The following is a 19,802-nucleotide window of genomic DNA, read 5'->3' as shown; positions in this document are numbered from 1 at the left end:
AGTCAAGAGGAGGAATCCATAACCCCAAGCAGATCTGAACTGGGCAGCGCTGAGATCACTTAACCATATGAGGAAAAAGACACCAGGAGTTTCAGACAGAAAGAAACAACTAATCAAGATAAGGCTAGCTGACTTATACATACTGGGGGGAGGGGAAATAGCTACATAAGGAATGAATAAAAAAAAAATCACTGGATTAGCCTTTCAAAATTAATTAAGCCTGTGGGACAAGGAAGCAGAATAGCAAGAGTTTTGTCCTAAGGGCTTGTGCATATTACAGCTCTGCAGAACCTCAGCGTTTTCCCCAGCTGTAGTAAAGTACACAAAGCCTTCTACTGGATCATACTGTGTGAAATTAGAGGCATACAATGCCATCTAACAAAGGTGCGCTCCTACCGCCATAATATGGTGTAATTCAGAGAGCCTATATCTGCACAGTACAGAGCTGCAGGGGTGTCTGTGCCTCCATCCATGCTCTGTGCTTATTTTGTAAGGCTTGCTTCGAGTAATAAAACCAACCACAACTCTTGCCGACTTATCGTGTTTAACCCCTTAGTGACGGCGCTATAGTAAAACTACGTCCTGCTATTGCAGGACATGTATGGAGGGAGGTAGCGGCGCTATCTCCCTCCATACAGTGCGGTCATCAGCTGTTTATTACAGCTGACACCCGCGGGCAATAGCCGCGCTCAGCCGTTCGGCCGATCGTGGCTATTAACCCTTTAAATGCCGCTGTCAATTCTGACAGCTGCATTTAAATCCCTGCGGTGAGATCGGGGGAGCCGTGCAGGTGTCATGGGAGCCGGGGGCCTTTAGAAAGGCCCCAGGGCTGCCTTAGCAGACTGCCTATCAAGCCATCCCCATGGGGTGGTTTAATAGACTGCCTGTGAAAAAGCAGTATGACATAATGCTATAGCATTACGTCATACTGCAGGAGCGATCAAAGCATCGCATCAAAGTAAAGTAAAAAAAAATCAATAAAGTTTTTTTAATTGTAAAAAAAAAAAAAGTTATAACGTTTAAATCACCCTCCTTTTGCCATATCTATTATTAAAAAATCTAAATCATAAAATAAAAATATGTATTTGGTATCGCCACGTCCGTAAAAGTCTGATCTATCAAAGTAGTGCATTATTTTTTTCCGCACGGTGAACGTCGTCTGAAAAAAAAATAAAGAACGCCAGAAATACACTTTTTAGTTACCCTGTCTCCCAGAAAAAATGCAATAAAAAGCGATCAAAAAGTCGTATGTATTCCAAATTGATACTTTCGGAAACTACAGGACATCCCACAAAAAATGAGCCCTAGCTCAACTACATTGACGAAAAAATTAAAAAGTTATTGCGCGCACAAAATGACCGCAGAAAATAATAAAAAAAATTTAAATATCTTTAAAAAAAAATACAAGTACTACAGCAAAAAAATACTATTTAAGTTTGGTATCGTAGTAATCATACTGACCCATAGAATAAAAATATCAGGTCGTTTTTGTTGCAGTTTGTGCGACGTAGAAACAGGACGCACCGAAAGATGGTGGAAAGTCGTTTTTTTCCATTTCTCTCTGCTTAGAATTTTTAAAAAGTTTTTCAGTAAATTATATGGTACAATAAATAGTGCCATTAAAAAATAAAACTCATCCCGCAAAAAACAAACCCACATACAGCGACATCGATGGATAAATAAAGGAACTACGATTTTTTAAAAGGGAGTAGGAAAAAACAAAAATGGAAAAAAGAAAAAAAGTTCCGTGACTAAGTGGTTAATCTTCCCAGCACTAGGGTTGGCAGGACTGATTTGCCAGGCTCAAGATGGACAGAGTTCTTTCCTTTTCAAGGAAATACTGTAATTGAGAGGAAATAAAAGAAAGAAAAAACTTGATACGTACCAAAGTCTACAGACTGCCTACTTTCTTTGAGCAAGAAAATAGGACATATGGATTAGCAGGATTCAAGAATACTAGAGTCTAAAAATATCTAAAGTTAGCAGGATTTAGGGCGGCTTCACACGAGCAAAATTCGCTGTGTGCCACCCATATGAGACAGTCGTGTGGTGCCCAGCAAGTATGCAATGACATTGTGTACTTGCTGCATGCTGTGAGTCGCCATGCACTATCCCGGCGTGTATGTGCGCCTAATAAACGCCAAGGTAGAATATCCTGCGATCTTTATTGCCCACATAATCCATACAATACATGTGAGCAGCAACAGGGGACCCTATGGCAGATTGTTATAGTGTATTACGCTCGCTGTGACCATACATTCGTGTGAATGAACCCTTATAGTGCGCACACTCAGACATGTTTAGGAGAGAGTGCACACAAGAGTCAGATTTTTGCGTGCAGCGCAGATTGAAGCATGTGTATTTGCCCATACACCCGTGTGAAGCCTTCCTAAGGGTTCCTAACCAATATATCGCAATACTAAGTAGAACAGCGTATATGATGATATCAAAATGCCCAAGTTCAACATACATCATGATATTACAATAGAACTTTACCAACATATAACACTCAAATGGGGCTTCCCAGGATTACAACACTGCTGGCCTATTCTTAGTCATTTTCCTGCATTGTTTAGTCTGTGGCATTTTTCAAAATCGCTGCATCCACTGGTTTTTTTGTTACCTTTTTTTTAGGTAAAAAGTAACACTGCATCCCAAGGTTATCTGTAATTCAGTACAGAATTGTAAAATGTACTACAGTCAATGGATTATATGTGGCATTTCTTCTTGCTTCTGGTGTTTTATTGGCTCCTTAATGTTTTTTCAAAATTGTCGCATGCTCTATGTATGGTGTTCTTTCAGTTCCATTTTGATAGCTTCTCTATAGAATAAAACATGAAAAAAAAACACTTGTGGCCAAAAATACCACTTTAAAAAACCACTGTAAAAATGTAGGCGTCGTCATAAATCGCAAGCAATTTTTCTGGCTATTTTTGGACAAATTAAAAAAAAAGCCTGTGTCTGCAGGAAGCCTTACAAGCCTGCGTGGAGAAGCAGGATCTCTCACTGCCGTGGAGATATAAGCCATTTTGCAGATTTTAAAGGTTATTCTTTATTACTGTTCCGATATTGAATTTGCTTGCAAATAACCACATCACACATTTCAAATGCTTTATTGCCTTCTGGAAATTGATATCCATACTTAGTTCCAGAGTTTGTGTTTCACCCATACAGTATTTTTCAGGCTGTGCCATTTAAAATTGCTTTTGCGTACTGATGAGCTGTAAGTTGAACAACTGCAGCATTCCCCGGTGCGCTGCTCTGCCAAGAAACTGCTGACATTAACAGGTGTTCCACTTTTAAGACTCAAGATGGTTTAGGATTTCTGCAGCCCTAAACGCAACCGAGGACTTAACTAAACAGATATCAGTCAGTTATGGAATACGGATATCTGGATACATGGATATTTCTTTCATAGTTCTGTGCAAGTGGAGCGAAACGTTTGCATGTCTGAAATACATTCAATAAAGCTTCTCTGACAGATTTTAGAAACATTAAAACTTATACAGCAAATGTTAAGGAGATTTGAGGTTATTTAGATTAGCCATTAATGGGCTTACTTTACGGCGCCACCTTTTACAGCACCTAAGTCCATGTGCCCATGCAGCAAATTCAGGGCAAGTGTTTTGCCAGAGGAGAACTCGAGCAGAAGTGTGAGCTGCGTGTAATCAGCAGATTCTCTCTGCACCCCTCCAACCAGCAAGTGCTCATAGGAAAAACAAGAAAGCTTAAGGTTAGATTCACACAACCGTACTTGTGCGCGGAAAGTTTACGCAGTGAATAGAACCCATTGATTTCAGTGGGTTCATTCACAAAAGCGTTTTTTGTGTGCGGAATTCCTGTTCTGCAAAGAAATACGCAGTATGTTCTATTTTCCTGCAGATTTGCACAGGGAAATAGAACATATAAAACTAATAAGCTAATTAGCCATTTTAATGTACAGGACAGTGGCAGCATTTTTTTTTTGCGTGCACAAATATGTACAGCTTGTGCATGCAAAAAGTATGACAAAAAAACACAGTTGTGTGTGCAAATACCCAATACCTGATGTGCAAAAATGCAGTGCAAATGCACACATAAAAAAATAAAAAACATTATCAGAGCTGCGGATTTTTGTACTCCTCAGCTCCAAAAACATGTACTAAAGGGCTTAGTTAGACAGGCGTATATCAGTCGGGTTTTCACGTTCGGCCGATATACCCTGTCCCTCTCTGCAAGCGGAGGAGGCGGGCCTGGCCGGGAGCTTGTGCACCGAGCCCTCGTCCCCTCTCCGCCCCTCACCACTGTTTACAATGGGAGGGGGAGGGGCAGAACTTAGCTCCACCCCTGCCCATCCTCCCATTGCAAGCAGTGGCAAGGGGCAGAGACGGGACGGGAGCTCGGTGCACTACCTCTCGGCCAGGCCTGCCTCTTCCCTTTGCAAAGAGGGACAGCGTATATCAGCGTGAAAACCCGACCGATATACGACTGTCTGAATGAGCCAAAAATTGATTGAAATGTCACATGCATTCCAAAATGGTACCAATGGACACATTGACTCATCCTGCAAGAAACAAGCCCTCAAACAACTCAGCAGATTAAAAAATTAAAAAGTTATGAATATGGCAATGCTAGAAAAAAATTTGTATGAAAAATGCATTCATTGTGCAAAAGTAGTTAAAAAAGAAAAGAAAAATATAAATATAAATTTGGTACTGCTATAACTGACCTGCAGAATAAGGATACCATATCACTTATACAACAAATAAAAAAATAATAGATATAATAATATTTTTTAGAGATTGTTCCTTCAATACAAGTGAATATTTCCTTAACCTCATTTACTTGAGATGGTTGGTTATATTGGCCAACATCTTCTGGAAAATGTGTTGACCAGTTCCACAGCCTATCTATGCCACACATAAGACCAAGGACTTTAAATTCTATAAAAAGTCACAATATAGATTAATGCTCCCTACTAAATATTACTCTATGCAACTGGATCCTACTTAGGGGGGAACTTTCATTTCATCTATACTGTTTTGGTACTGTGTAGAGATGAGCGAGCACCAAAATGCTCGGGTGCTCGTTACTCGAGTCGAACTTTCAGTGATGCTCGAGAGTTCTTTTCGAGTAACAAACCCCATTGAAGTCAATGGGCGACTCGAGCATTTTTGTATATCGCTGATGCTCGCCAAGGTTTTCATTTGTGAAAACCTGGGAAATTCAAGAAAGTGATGGGAATGACACAGAAACGGATAGGGCAGGCGAGGGGCTACATGTTGGGCTGCATCTCAAGTTCCCAGGTCCCACTATTAAGCCACAATAGTGGCAAGAGTGAGACCCCCCACACACACACACACACACACACTGTCAGCACAAAGATCGTTCTCCTCTGCCATAGCTGTAACAGCTGTGGCAGAGAAGAACGATGTTAGCCCATTGAATTCAATGGAGCCGGCAATACAGCTGGCTCCATTGAAAGCAATGGGCTGCCGGCGATCGCGGGATTAATTGTCGGGAAGGGCTTAAATATATAAGCCCTTCCCTGCAATTCATCCAGAAATGTGTAAAAATAAAAAAAAAAATATACTCACCTTGTCCCGGCAGAACGATGTTAGCCCATTGAATTCAATGGAGCCGGCAATACAGCTGGCTCCATTGAAAGCAATGGGCTGCCGGCGATCGCGGGATGAATTGCAGGGAAGGGCTTATATATTTAACCCCTTCCCGAAATTCATCCCGCGATCGCCGGCAGCCCATTGCTTTTAATGGAGCCGGCTGTATTGCCGGCTCCATTGAATTCAATGGGCTAACATCGTTCTGCCGGGACAAGGTGAGTATATACACTACCGTTCAAAAGTTTGGGGTCACATTGAAATGTCCTTATTTTTGAAGGAAAAGCACTGTACTTTTCCATGAAGATAACTTTAAACTAGTCCTAACTTTAAACAAATGCACTCTATACATTGCTAATGTGGTAAATGACTATTCTAGCTGCAAATGCCTGGTTTTTTGTGCAATATCTACAAAGGTGAATAGAGGCCCATTTCCAGCAACTATCACTCCAGTGTTCAAATGGTACAATGTGTTTGCTCATTGGCTCAGAAGGCTAATTGATGATTAGAAAACCCTTGTGCAATCATGTTCACACATCTGAAAACAGTCTAGCTCGTTACAGAAGCTACAAAACTGACCTTCCTGTGAGCAGATTGAGTTTCTGGAGCATCACATTTGTGGGGTCAATTAAACGCTCAAAATGGCCAGAAAAAGAGAACTTTCATCTGAAACTCGACAGTCTATTCTTGTTCTTAGAAATGAAGGCTATTCCATGCGAGAAATTGCTAAGAAATTGAAGATTTCCTACAACGGTGTGTACTACTCCCTTCAGAGGACAGCACAAACAGGCTCTAACCAGAGTAGAAAAAGAAGTGGGAGGCCGCGTTGCACAACTAAGCAAGAAGATAAGCACATTAGAGTCTCTAGTTTGAGAAACAGACGCCTCACAGGTACCCAACTGGCATCTTCATTTAATAGTACCCGCAAAACACCAGTGTCAACATCTACAGTGAAGAGGCGGCTGCGGGATTTTGGGCTTCAGGGCAGAGTGGCAAAGAAAAAGCCATATCTGCGACTGGCCAATAAAAGAAAAAGATTAAGATGGGCAAAAGAACACAGACATTGGACAGAGGAAGACTGGAAAAAAGTGTTGTGGACGGATGAATCCAAGTTTGAGGTGTTTGGATCACAAAGAAGAACGTTTGTGAGACGCAGAACAAATGAAAAGATGCTGGAAGAATGCCTGACGCCATCTGTTAAGCATGGTGGAGGTAATGTGATGGTCTGGGGTTGCTTTGGTGCTGGTAAGGTGGGAGATTTGTACAGGGTAAAAGGGATTCTGAATAAGGAAGGCTATCACTCCATTTTGCAACGCCATGCCATACCCAGTGGACAGCGCTTGATTGGAACCAATTTCATCCTACAACAGGACAATGACCCTAAACACACCTCCAAATTGTGCAAGAACTATTTACAGCAGAAGCAGGCAGCTGGTATTCTATCGGTAATGGAGTGGCCAGCGCAGTCACCAGATCTGAACCCCATTGAGCTGTTGCGGGAGCAGCTTGACCGTATGGTACGCCAGAAGTGCCCATCCAACCAATCCAACTTGTGGGAGATGCTTCTAGAAGCGTGGGGTGCAATTTCTCAAGCTTACCTCAACAAATTAACAGCCAGAATGTCAAAGGTGTGCAATGCTGTAATTGCTGCAAAAGGAGGATTCTTTGACGAAAGCAAAGTTTGATGTAAAAACAATGTTATTTCAAATACAAATCATTATTTCTAACCTTGTCAATGTCTTGACTCTATTTTCTATTCATTTCACAACGCATGGTGGTGAATAAGTGTGACTTTTCATGGAAAACACAAAATTGTTTGGGTGACCCCAAACTTTTGAACGGTAGTGTATATATATATATTTTTCCACATTTCTGGATGAATTGCAGGGAAGGGCTTATATATTTAACCCCTTCCCGAAATTCATCCCGCGATCGCCGGCAGCCCATTGCTTTTAATGGAGCCGGCTGTATTGCCGGCTCCATTGAATTCAATGGGCTAACATCGTTCTGCCGGGACAAGGTGAGTATATATATATTTTTTTTCCACATTTCTGGATGAATTGCAGGGAAGGGCTTATATATTTAAGCCCTTCCCGACAATTCATCCCGCGCTCGCCGGCAGGCCATTGCTTTCAATGGAGCCGGCTGTATTGCCGGCTCCATTGAATTCAATGGTCAGTGCTCGTTTAATGGAGACGAGTACCGCGTGGTGCTCGTCTCGAGTAACGAGCATCTCAAGCACCCTAATACTCGAACGAGCATCAAGCTCGGACGAGTATGCTCGCTCATCTCTAGTACTGTGCTCTGTTTGATGTGTATTGCCTTGTTTCTTTGTTTAGCATAAAAGTTAATAACGTTGAATCTGGGGGAAAGTATAAAAGGAAGTGTAAGATGGTAAACAAAAACATAAAAACTAATAATAACCATTTTCAACAAAAAAAGAAGAAAACAAATATATAACATACATGTATTCCATATATCGTTGACAACAGTGGTGTGGTTCTTAATGGAACAGATGCAGACAGTATTAGATAATACAAAATTGTTGCTATTGCAAAGAATATTATTAAAAGCTTATGTGACTGATTAAAATCATTAGTGTATTCATCTTCTGTGTGACCTGAAAATGTTTTGTTTTTAACCAAACTCTGTGCTGGCATATGCTGAACGGGTTTCCTGTCTGCTGCTGTCAATATTTAGGGGCTTGGGAACAGATACAATTGCTAGAGGACATTTGGCTTCTTCAGAAGAACATATGGTTGCATTAGCTTGCTTCCTATTAAACTAATGATCCTATAGGAGAACATATGAAGTGTTTTGCTCCATGCAGACTACAATATGTCTGTGCAGCTTTTCATGTGTTTTCATTTTGGAACACCGAATATACAATCTACATAAAATTCTTTTGGGGGAAACATTGCATTACTTTAGATTACTGTATTCATCTCTTTAAATTATTGTACAGTATACACTCCACACTAAAGGCTCAGTCAGAGGAGCCCTATGTGCACAAACAAAGGCGCTCCACGCATTAGCAAAATGCATGTGACCATGGCTCCATGCACATTGCTTTCAATGGGGCCGATGCTACAGCAGTGATTTTTCAAGGAACGGCTTAAATTATTAGCCCTTCCCTGAAAAATCATCCCTAGCTGGTGTACAAAATAAAAAATATATATACTCACCACTCCTCCACTGTCGGGGCTCCGGCGTGTCTTGTCGCTTGGTCCCTGTCAGTGTTCTGAAGCTCTTTCAGCAGGCAAGGATTTAAAAATCAGAAGCAGCACTCTGCCATTCATTGAATTCAGTTGCAACTGAAATTCCCTGCTGTGTGAAAAGATAGGACCTGACCTATCTTTGGTGTGGGAGGTACAGATGTTTCCATAGACTCCTATGGGAGCTGGATAACAAGGGACATGGAAGGGAGTTTAGCTGCGTCCATCGCTTGGAAAAGAAGACTGGCGTCTTTAGTTTACACATTAGAAGCCATTAGAAGGATTTCTACCAACCGAGGGAATTCTATGCAGCAGCACATTTTTTTCTGCAACAAGCAGCTCCCGATCGTGTGAATGGGCAATTTCACAGCTAATTAAAGGGGTTGTCTTGCGGCAGCAAGTGGGGTTATACACTTCTGTATGGCCATATTAATGCACTTTGTAATGTACATCGTGCATTAAATATGAGCCATACAGAAGTTATTCACTTACCTGCTCCGTTGCTGGCGTCCCCGTCTCCATGGCTCTGTCTAATTCTGATGTCTTCTGGCGTTTTTAGACACGCTTGCGCAGTCCGTGCTTCTGCCTGGTGAATGGGGACGCTCGTGCCGGAGAGCTGGTCACCGCGTCGTCATCGTAGCTCCGCCCCGTCACGTGTGCCGATTCCAGCCAATCAGGAGGCTGGAATCGGCAATGGACCGCACAGAGCCCATGGTGCACCATGGGAGAAGACCCGCGGTGCACCATGGGAGAAAACCGCAGTGCATCCCTAGGAAAGGACTGGTGGCCATCTTAGGGAGAAGATTTCTAAAACTTCATATTTCGTCAGATCGGTGAGTAGCAAGCGGTTTAAAAACCGCTTTAAATTGCTATTTTATGCCAGGGGGGTGACAGGGGGAATGGGCTAATGTATAATTTTGATGTTTGCCGCGAGACAACCCCTTTAAGCTTGTGGCTTGATAATGGGAAATCATCCATTCATGCTATTTTTCATGCACTTAGCCATGATTTGCGTGTGTAAGTTCGGCGTGAATTTTTTTACACACTTAAAATTCTCTCATCTGAACGTTTTCATAGGAATCTATTGGTTCTATTAGCCGCAATTTTTTTGTGCAGCTAATAGGCTTTTCTTTCACGCTCGTGTGAATGAGGCCTAAACTTGTTTCTTTTTCTCACCTCATTTAGGATTGGCTGTTGTGCTGTTGGAGTGATCTTAACAAGATACCCACTCCTAGAGAGAATAGCAACAGTTTGGAATTTTCTCCATTTGTAGATTATTTGTCTAACCATGGATTGTTGTACAACCAGGTCATTAGCAATGCTTTGATAGTCTTTTTCAGCTTCATGCATCTCTATAGAATGCATTCTGAAAATTGTATGCGTAGATACATGGTTCAATCTAACCAATTTTCCTTGAGAAGAACAGATTTGTCAGTACCAGGCTTTGTATGTCTTTATTCAATGGGCAAAGCACTTGTGAAACCCACACTTCTAATCTCATCTTCATTATTAAATATCATTTTGCCAATTACTGTAGCCCTTGGAATAATCATTAACATAGAAGTTCACTAACTTTTTCTCCCTACACTGTGACTGTTCAATGTACTCAATAAAATACATGAATGGTACAAGTGTGCATTATTAGTTTAGTGTGTTTGTCTATATTTATGATGTGGAAGACAATCAGAAGATGTTTTATTAGTAATCAATGCAGAAATCCAGGTAATTACAAAAGGTTTATCTTGAAAATGTTTTCTTATACGAGTATATTCTGATATTGAGGGAACTGAGCTCAGCGGATCACTATCTTCCCTCCACCAGATAGATGGTCACACACCAGAAACCCACATCCAGGTTAGAAGTTTAGTAAAACCTAGTAAATCAATCCATTTATTGTGCTAAATCAGCATCAATAACACAGACTTCACACTCTTATTGATTGTCAGAGTGTACATTCGCAAAACAAGGCCATCACTTTTGGCCAAATTACAAACAAGACCATTGCCTTCTGGCCACTAAATAACGTAGGCTTTGATAATCCTGTCTACCATACAGTCCTATTGCCTTAATACATAGCGTTAAAGTCAATCACCTCATTGCCACTCAGGGTGCCAACCTAGGGGCTGTCCACCCCTAATAGGTTTGTGGTTTTCCCAAGTAGCAGCAGGAGTTTCACACCAGAACAATGCTTGGATTCCAATAGACCTTTCTAGGGTCCCTCTACAATGGACCTCTCAGGGACACTGAGTTCATCAACTCAGAGGTATTTCTGTCTTACAGCCACACCCAACCAGGTGTTGGCTGATTAATTAGGCACAGAAATCCCTTCGTTGCCACAGTTCTCCTCATCCAGCCAGCCCATAAGCCACATAATGGCCAACACTGACACTGCATGGCTACAATTTGTATATATTTATTTATTGGTAGAGCATAATAATTACAAGGTAAAGTAAGTAAACCATTTGAAATTACCAAGATTTATGAAATTACCTGGATATTGCCTTGGAACTCCATGCCGTATGCATTTGTATTCCATGTATGAAATGAGCATACATTGGATTACTTCTTTGTACTGCTGAGCTCACTCCTATTGTTTGTTTAATTAGCCAACAGTTCTTAAACATCCTACTCAACTATAAGTTCAAGTAAAAGCAATTATCGTATTTTTGCTTTATAACACACCCTTTTTCCCCCTCCAAAGTGGGAGTAAAAAGTCAATGCGTCATATAAAGCGAATGTGCCGAAATTCGGACCCATGCTGGCAGCTGTATGAGAAGGATTACACATCTTTCTCACACAGCTGCCGGCCTTGACCACATAGATAGCAAGGGAGGACAGACGCCCGTACTAAAGGCTAATTGGTGGGGGCATGGAGGGGGGTAGCAGCAGTTCCCTCCATCACTTATTAATCAGCTGTTTGTATAGGCGGTTCTTCTTCTTCCCTGCTGTGTGCTAAGTCCATATCAGCTGCCCCTTACGAACTGCCAATTAGTGAGCTGGAAGGAACTGCTGCTGCTCCTCCACCCCCACCAATCAGCTGAGGGTACGGATGGCTCTCCTCCACACAGCTCCTGGCTACCGGGGGCGAGGAGAGCCTCTCTTAGGTATAGCTGATTGGTGCTGAAGTGTATATCTCACCGTAATGAGATGTGCCATGCAGGGTTCCTGAAAAGTTGGGTGATAAATCAAATCATCATTACATTGTCACTCAGCTCTTCCAGGATCCTTGATGCCAGCTGCAGTTATGCAAGCATGTATACCACATACGTTGCTATAACTTGTCAAATATGGCATTCAGGGCTCCTGTAAAGCTGGGTGACAAGTACTAAGACCACCATTACATTTACACTCAGCTGTCCCTGGATCCTGAATGGTAGGTTGAACTAGTGGTATATACTTCACTCCAAGGTGGTACTACTGCTCTTTATTCCTCCTGTAATACTTCCCTGCCTGGTCTGCGTGAGTTCAAAATATTTTTCCCTATTTGCCTCCTCTAAAATCTAGGTGCGTCTTATGAAGCGAAAAATACAGTACTTCAAATAACATTTTCTATTGGTGCTGTTTGACTGGAAAAACAACATATCATCAGTATTTATGTAACTCCTACTAATCTTTTACAATTATCAACAAACTTGCCAAGGACTTGGCGTACAGACAGGTTAATCTAGAAGGGTTGCCATTAATACATTATAAATAGAGATGAGCGAGCACCAAAATGCTCGGGTGCTCGTTACTCGAGTCGAACTTTCAGAGATGCTCGAGAGTTCGTTTCGAGTAACGAACCCCATTGAAGTCAATGGGTGACTCGAGCATTTTTGTATATCGCCGATGCTCGCTAAGGTTTTCATTTGTGAAAATCTGCAAAACACAAGAAAGTGATGAAAACGACACAGAAACGAATAGGGCAGGCGAGGAGCTACATTTTGAGCTGTATCTCAAGTTCCCAGGTCCCACTATTAAGCCACAATAGCGGCAAGAGTGAGACCCCCCCCCCAACCCCGCACTGTCAGCATAACGATCGTTCTCCTCTGCCACAGCTGTAACAGCTGTGGCAGAGAAGAACGATGTTAGCCCATTGAATTCAATGGAGCCGTCAATACAGCCGACTCCATTGAAAGCAATGGGCTGCCGGCGATCGCGGGATGAATTGTCGGAAAGGGGTTAAATATATAAGCCCTTCCCTGCAATTCATCCAGAAATGTGTAAAAATAAAAAATATATATATATACTTACCTGGTCCCGGCAGAGCGATGTTAGCCCATTGAATTCAATGGAGCCGTCAATACAGCCGACTCCATTGAAAGCAATGGGCTGCCGGCGATCGCGGGATGAATTGTCGGGAAAGGGTTAAATATATAAGCCCTTCCCTGCAATTCATCCAGAAATGTGTAAAAATAAAAAATATATATATACTTACCTTGTCTCGGCAGACGGAGTTCAGCCGCGGCTGGCCGCAGTTCTCCTGAACTGCTCTGAACAGCTGTGAGTAGTATTCAGCAGCCGGGGATTTAAAATCCCCGCCTGCTGAATAAGATGCCTCTGATTGGTCACAGCCTGACCAATCAGAGGCCAGCCCTCACTCACACCCATTCATGAATTCATGAATGGGTGTGAGTGAGGGCTGGCCTCTGATTGGTCAGGCTGTGACCAATCAGAGGCATCTTATTCAGCAGGCGGGGATTTTAAATCCCCGGCTGCTGAATACTACTCACAGCTGTTCAGAGCAGTTCAGGAGAACTGCAGCCTGCCGCGCTGAACTCCGTCTGCCGGCACCAGGTGAGTATATATATATTTTTTATTTTTACACATTTCTGGATGAATTGCAGGGAAGGGCTTATATATTTAACCCTTTCCCGACAATTCATCCCGCGATCGCCGGCAGCCCATTGCTTTCAATGGAGTCGGCTGTATTGCGGCTCCATTGAATTCAATGGGCTAACATCGTTCTGCCGAGACAAGGTAAGTATATATATATTTTTTATTTTTACACATTTCTAGATGAATTGCAGGGAAGGGCTTATATATTTAAGCCCTTCCCGACAATTCATCCCGCGATCGCCGGCAGCCCATTGCTTTCAATGGAGTCGGCTGTATTGCCGGTTCCATTGAATTCAATGGTCAGTGCTCCTTTAATCGAGACGAGTATCGCGTGGTGCTCGTCTCGAGTAACGAGCATCTCGAGCACCCTAATACTCGAACGAGCATCAAGCTCGGACGAGTATGCTCGCTCATCTCTAATTATAAACTTTTAGAACAGTGTACCTCCATATATTATGCTAATGCTGCTTGGTCGGTGTTGAAATATGGTTAAAAGCAGAATGAAATGTTAAGCATATTTGGGTCTGATAGGTAATCATAAAGCTGGCTATGCAAATTCAAATTTTACATGCCTTATAGATGACTGAATTAGGTAATAGTTAAAGTTTCTGATTTTGGAATGTAAGTGGGGTGGTAAGTTTTTTCACCTTTTATTAATGTGACTGATTTATGTGACTTTTACCCTGTATTCCATCTTGTTACTGTTGGTATGTAGTGCAATGCTTGGAGTTATTGCTACTAGATGATGGTGCATTAGCAGAAATCAGGAGGAGGTGATATAAGGGAGCAGGAAGCAGAGAAGATATGTAGTTCTGAGACATGGAGCATCCTCCAAAGAAGGAACTTGACAGAGGGGGAGCCTTTGAAGAGTCTGCTCGGAGTGTTCCATAGCAGTAAGAGGGGCTATCACTCTTTAGGAGCCATTGTCAGATCAATGCGGGCTCAATAGGTGTCGGCCCAGAGGTACAAAATGACCACTGGATTGAGGGAGACTAGCTACCCCAAGGCCTAGTGTGAAGCCTGTAGTTTAAAACAACTAGTAAAGTTTAGAAGGACGGCATTAAGCCAAACAGACTCTTGGAAGTAATCCAAGTGTTAGAGAGGATCCCTCCTCCTGTGCACAAGAGAATCTCAAGTGTTGCATTTTATACTGGAAACTGAAGTTGACCTGTGTGAAGTTAATATTATCCTGGGTGAAGATTGATGCTGTAGTGCTGTTAAGATTGTTGTTTCAAGCCTAGTTGAGTTGTCTTTAAAGATAGAGTGCTCCTTTCTGACAAGGACCTGGACTGGGATTCTAATTGCCAATCTATGGCTTAGATACCCTAGTCTAGTGTAGACAGAGTATTATGTGACATGCAGTTTTTTAATTATGAGTACTTAGAAATTCATGAAAGGTAGTAGGAGAGCGGCCACAAAGACCCAAGGAGCGCAAGGCCAGATACATAGATAGAGACTAGTGCAACTCCATAAGAAATACGTAGCTGGGGTAAGTTGTGCCAGTAAGTTGCCTAGATTAAGTGATGCAAAGGTTAAAGAAAGTATTTTTGTTGGGCCACAAATTCGACAACTTGTAAAGGATCCTGCGTTTACCAAGTTTTGGAGGGTAAAGAAAAGGAAGCTTGGGAAGCCTTAAAGGGAGTTATTCATGGATTCTCAGGCAACAAAAGAGTTGATAACTACACTCAGTTGGTGACAGTACTTCTGGAAAAATACCATTTTCTCCACTCCCACCTAGACTTTTTCCCTCCTAGTTGTTGAGCTGTCAGTGATGAACACGGAGAAAGATTCCACTAGGATATTAATGGAACAAAAATATAAGGGCCTTTGGAATGAAGCAATGCTTGCGGATTACTGCTGGTCTGTGTAGGGATTAGAGATGAGTGAACGTGTTCTTCCGAGCTTGATATTCGTGTGAATATTAGGGTGTTCGGGATGTTCGTTATTCGTAACGAACACCATGCGGTGTTCTGGTTACTTTCACTTCCTTCCCTGAGACGTTAGCGCGCTTTTCTGGCCAATTGAAAGACAGGGAAGGCATTACAACTTCCCCCTGTGACATTCAAGCCCTATACCACCCCCCTGCTGTGAGTGGCTGGGAAGATCAGGTGTCACCCGAACATAAAAGTCGGCCCCTCCCGCGGTTCGCCTCAGATGCCGTGTGAGTTAGATGAGGGACAGTGCTGTTTGTACCGGAGCTGCTGTAGGGAAAGAATTGGTAGTTAGTGTAGGCTTCAAGACCCCCCAAAGGTCCTTATTAGGGCCACTGATAGCTGTGTGTTGGCTGCTGTTAGCAGTGGCATTTTTTTTTCCTCAAAATCGGCTCTGCAGAGCGTTGCACCTGGCATTAGGGACAGAAGTGCTGCATAGGCAGGGAGAGTGTTAGGAGTGAGTGTAGCCTTCAAGAACCTCAACGGTCCTTTCTAGGGCCATATTTAACCGTGTGCAGTACTGTCCAGGCTGCTGTTAGCTGTGCTGCATTTTTTTTTGCTTCTCAAAATCGCCTCTGCAGAGCATTGCACCCTCCATTGATACTGCAGGGAAAGAATTGTATAGGCAGGGCCACAACACAGTTATTATTCATTGAATATACGCAGTGCTGCCTTTTGCTTGTAAAACAAGTGAAAATAATTCTATTTGTCCTGCCTCTGTCCGTCCTAACGCCGGTGGACACGTGTCGGCTGCGTGTGCAACCTGTAAAAATCAGACGCACCCAGCTACGTTTTACTCCTGGCTTCGCCATTTGCTTTCCTTAATTGGGAAAAAAATACCTGCTCTGCCACAGTTAATAACTGTGCTACCCTCACGTTCTGTGACACATTAGCAGGAAAACAGCACAGTTATTAAACTTCTCATGTTCATAGAATATACGCAGTGCTGCCTTTTGGTGCAAAAAAACGGAAAATAATTCTATTTGTCCTGCCTCTGTCCGTCCTAAGGGCGGTGGACACGTGTCGGCTGCGTGTGCAACCTGTAAAAATCAGACGCACCCAGCTACGTTTTACTCCTGGCTTCGCCATTTGCTTTCCTTAATTGGGAAAAAAAATACCTGCTCTGCCACAGTTAATAACTCTGCTACCCTCACGTTCTGTGACACATTAGCAGGAAAACAGCACAGTTATTAAACTTCTCATGTTCATAGAATATACGCAGTGCTGCCTTTTGGTGCAAAAAAACGGAAAATAATTCTATTTGTCCTGCCTCTGTCCGTCCTAAGGGCGGTGGACACGTGTCGGCTGCGTGTGCAACCTCTAAAAATCAGACGCACCCAGCTACGTTTTACTCCTGGCTTCGCCATTTGCTTTCCTTAATTGGGAAAAAAAATACCTGCTCTGCCACAGTTAATAACTCTGCTACCCTCACGTTCTGTGACACATTAGCAGGAAAACAGCACAGTTATTAACCCCTTAATGACATGGCCTAGTTTGAGCTTAAAGGAGATGTCCCGAGGCAGCAAGTGGGGTTATACACTTCTGTATGGCCATAATAATGCACTTTGTAATATACATTGTGCATTAATTATGAGCCATACAGAAGTTATAAAAAGTTTTTTACTTACCTGCTCCGTTGCTAGCGTCCTGGTCTCCATGGTGCCGACTAATTTTTGGCCTCCGATGGCCAAATTAGCCGCGCTTGCGCAGTCCGGGTCTTCTGCTGTTCTCTATGGGGCTCCGTGTAGCTCCGTGTAGCTCCGCCCCGTCACGTGCCGATTCCAGCCAATCAGGAGGCTGGAATCGGCAGTGGACCGCACAGAAGAGCTGCGGTCCACGAAGATAGAGGATCCCGGCGGCCATCTTCAGCGGTAAGTATTGAAGTCACCGGACCGCCGGGATTCAGGTAAGCGCTGTGCGGGTGGTTTTTTTAACCCCTGCATCGGGGTTGTCTCGCGCCGAACGGGGGGGGGGTTTAAAAAAAAAAAAACCCGTTTCGGCGCGGGACATCTCCTTTAAGGACCAAGCCTTATTTTTCAAATCTGACATCTGTCACTTTCTGTGCTAATAACTTTTGAATGCTTTTACTTATCAAGGTGATTCTGAGATTGTTTTTTCGTGACATATTGTACTTTATGTTAGTGTAAAAATTTCATCGATAAATTTTGTCCTTATTAGGAAAAAAAATCCAAATTTACTGAAAATTTGGAAAAATTCACAATTTTCAAACTTTGAATTGTTTTCTTTGTAAGATAGAAAGCCAAACACCACAACATAGTTATTAATTAACATTTCCCATAGGCCTACTTTACACAGCAATCATTTTTTAAGTGTTATTTTACTTTTTGCAGACTCCACAAAGTATATAAATTTAGCAGTAATTTTTCACATTTACTAGCAAATTTCAAAATCTAAATTTTTTAAGGACCAATGCAGTTTAGACATAGTTTTGCCGAGCCTGTATATCAGAATCCCCCATGAATTGCCCCATTTTAAAATCAGCACCCTTCAAAGTATTCAAAATGGCATTTAGAAAGTTTATTAACCCTTTAGATGTTTTACAGGAATTAAAGGAAAGTGCATCAAAAATTAGAACAGTTCCTTTTTTCTACTGATTTTCAATATAAAACCTTTTTTTATATATAAAACAGTAGGAGTTAGCAAAGAAACAAAACTTGGAATGTATTACCCAGATTCCACAGTTTTTAGAAATGCCCCATATGTGGACGTAGCCTGTTGTATGGGCACATGGCAGGTCTCAGAAGGAAAGGAGCGCTTCTTGTCTTTTTGAATGCAGATTTGGCAGGAATAATTTTCAGACCCCATGTAGTGTTTGCAGTGCCCCTGAGGTAGCAGTACATTTGAAACCCCCAATAACTGACCACATTTTGGAAGCTACACCCCTCAGGGAATTTATTAAGGGGTGTAGTGAGCGGTTTGAACCCACAGATGTTTGAGGATTTTTTTTTAACAGTTTGAGTTCAATACGAAAAAATCACATTTTTCACATAATGTTTAGCTTTAGGCCCAGATTTTCATTTTTCACCAGTGGCAGAAGGAAAAACGTACCCCATGATGCGTTACCCAGTTGCTCTCGAACACGGAAATGCCCCATATGTGGACGTAGCCTGTTGTATGGGCACATGGCAGGACTCAGAAGGAAAGGAGCGCTTCTTGGCTTTTTGAATGCAGATTTTGCTGGAATAATTTTCAGACCCCATGTAGTGTTTGCAGTGCCCCTGAGGTAACAGTGCATTTGAAACCCGCAACAACTGACCCCATTTTGGAAACTACACCCCTCAGGGAATTTTTTAAGGGGTGTAGTGAGCGGTTTGAACCCACAGGTATTTGAGGAATTTTTTTAACAGTTTGAGTTCAATACAAAAAAAATCACATTTTTCACATAATGTTTAGCTTTAGGCCCAGATTTATATTTTTTACCAGTGGCAGAAGGAAAAAACGTACCCCATGATGCGTTACCCAGTTGCTCTCGAACACGGAAATGCCCCATATGTGGACGTAGCCAGTTGTATGGGCACATGGCAGGACTCAGAAGGATAGGAGCGCTTCTTGGCTTTTTGAATGCAGATTTTGCTGGAATAATTTTCAGACCCCATGTAGTGTTTGCAGTGCCCCTGAGGTACCAGTGCATTTGAAACCCCCAACAACTGACCCCATTTTGGAAACTACACCCCTCAGGGAATTTTTTAAGGGGTGTAGTGAGCGGTTTGAACCCACAGGTGTTTGAGGAATTTTTTTTAACAATTTGAGTTGAGAACGAAAAATTCACATTTTTCCAATAATGCTCAGCTTTAGGCCCAGATTTTCATTTTTCACCAGGGGCAGAAGGAGAAAACATAGTCCATAATGCATTACCCAATTACTCTCGAGCACGGAAATGCCCCATATGTGGATGTAAACTGTTGTTTGGGCACATGGCAGGGCTCAGAAAGAAAGGAGCGCTTTTTTTGAATGCAGATTTTGCTGGAATAATTTTCAGACACCGTGTAGTGTTTGCAGTGCCCCTGAGGTACCAGTGCATTTGAGACCCCCAACAACTGACCCCATTTTGGAAACTACACCCCTCAGGGAATTTTTTAAGGGGTGTAGTGAGCGGTTTGAACCCACAGGTATTTGAGGAATTTTTTTTAACAATTTGAGTTGAGAACGAAAAATTCACATTTTTCCAATAATGCTCAGTTTAGGCCCAGATTTTTATTTTTTACCAGGGGCAGAAGGAG

Source organism: Eleutherodactylus coqui, chromosome 2 (assembly GCF_035609145.1).
Source record: "Eleutherodactylus coqui strain aEleCoq1 chromosome 2, aEleCoq1.hap1, whole genome shotgun sequence".
NCBI classification, from domain to species: domain Eukaryota; kingdom Metazoa; phylum Chordata; class Amphibia; order Anura; family Eleutherodactylidae; genus Eleutherodactylus; species Eleutherodactylus coqui.
The sequence above is the reverse complement of the archived record's forward strand: the minus strand, read 5'-3'. Positions refer to the sequence as shown.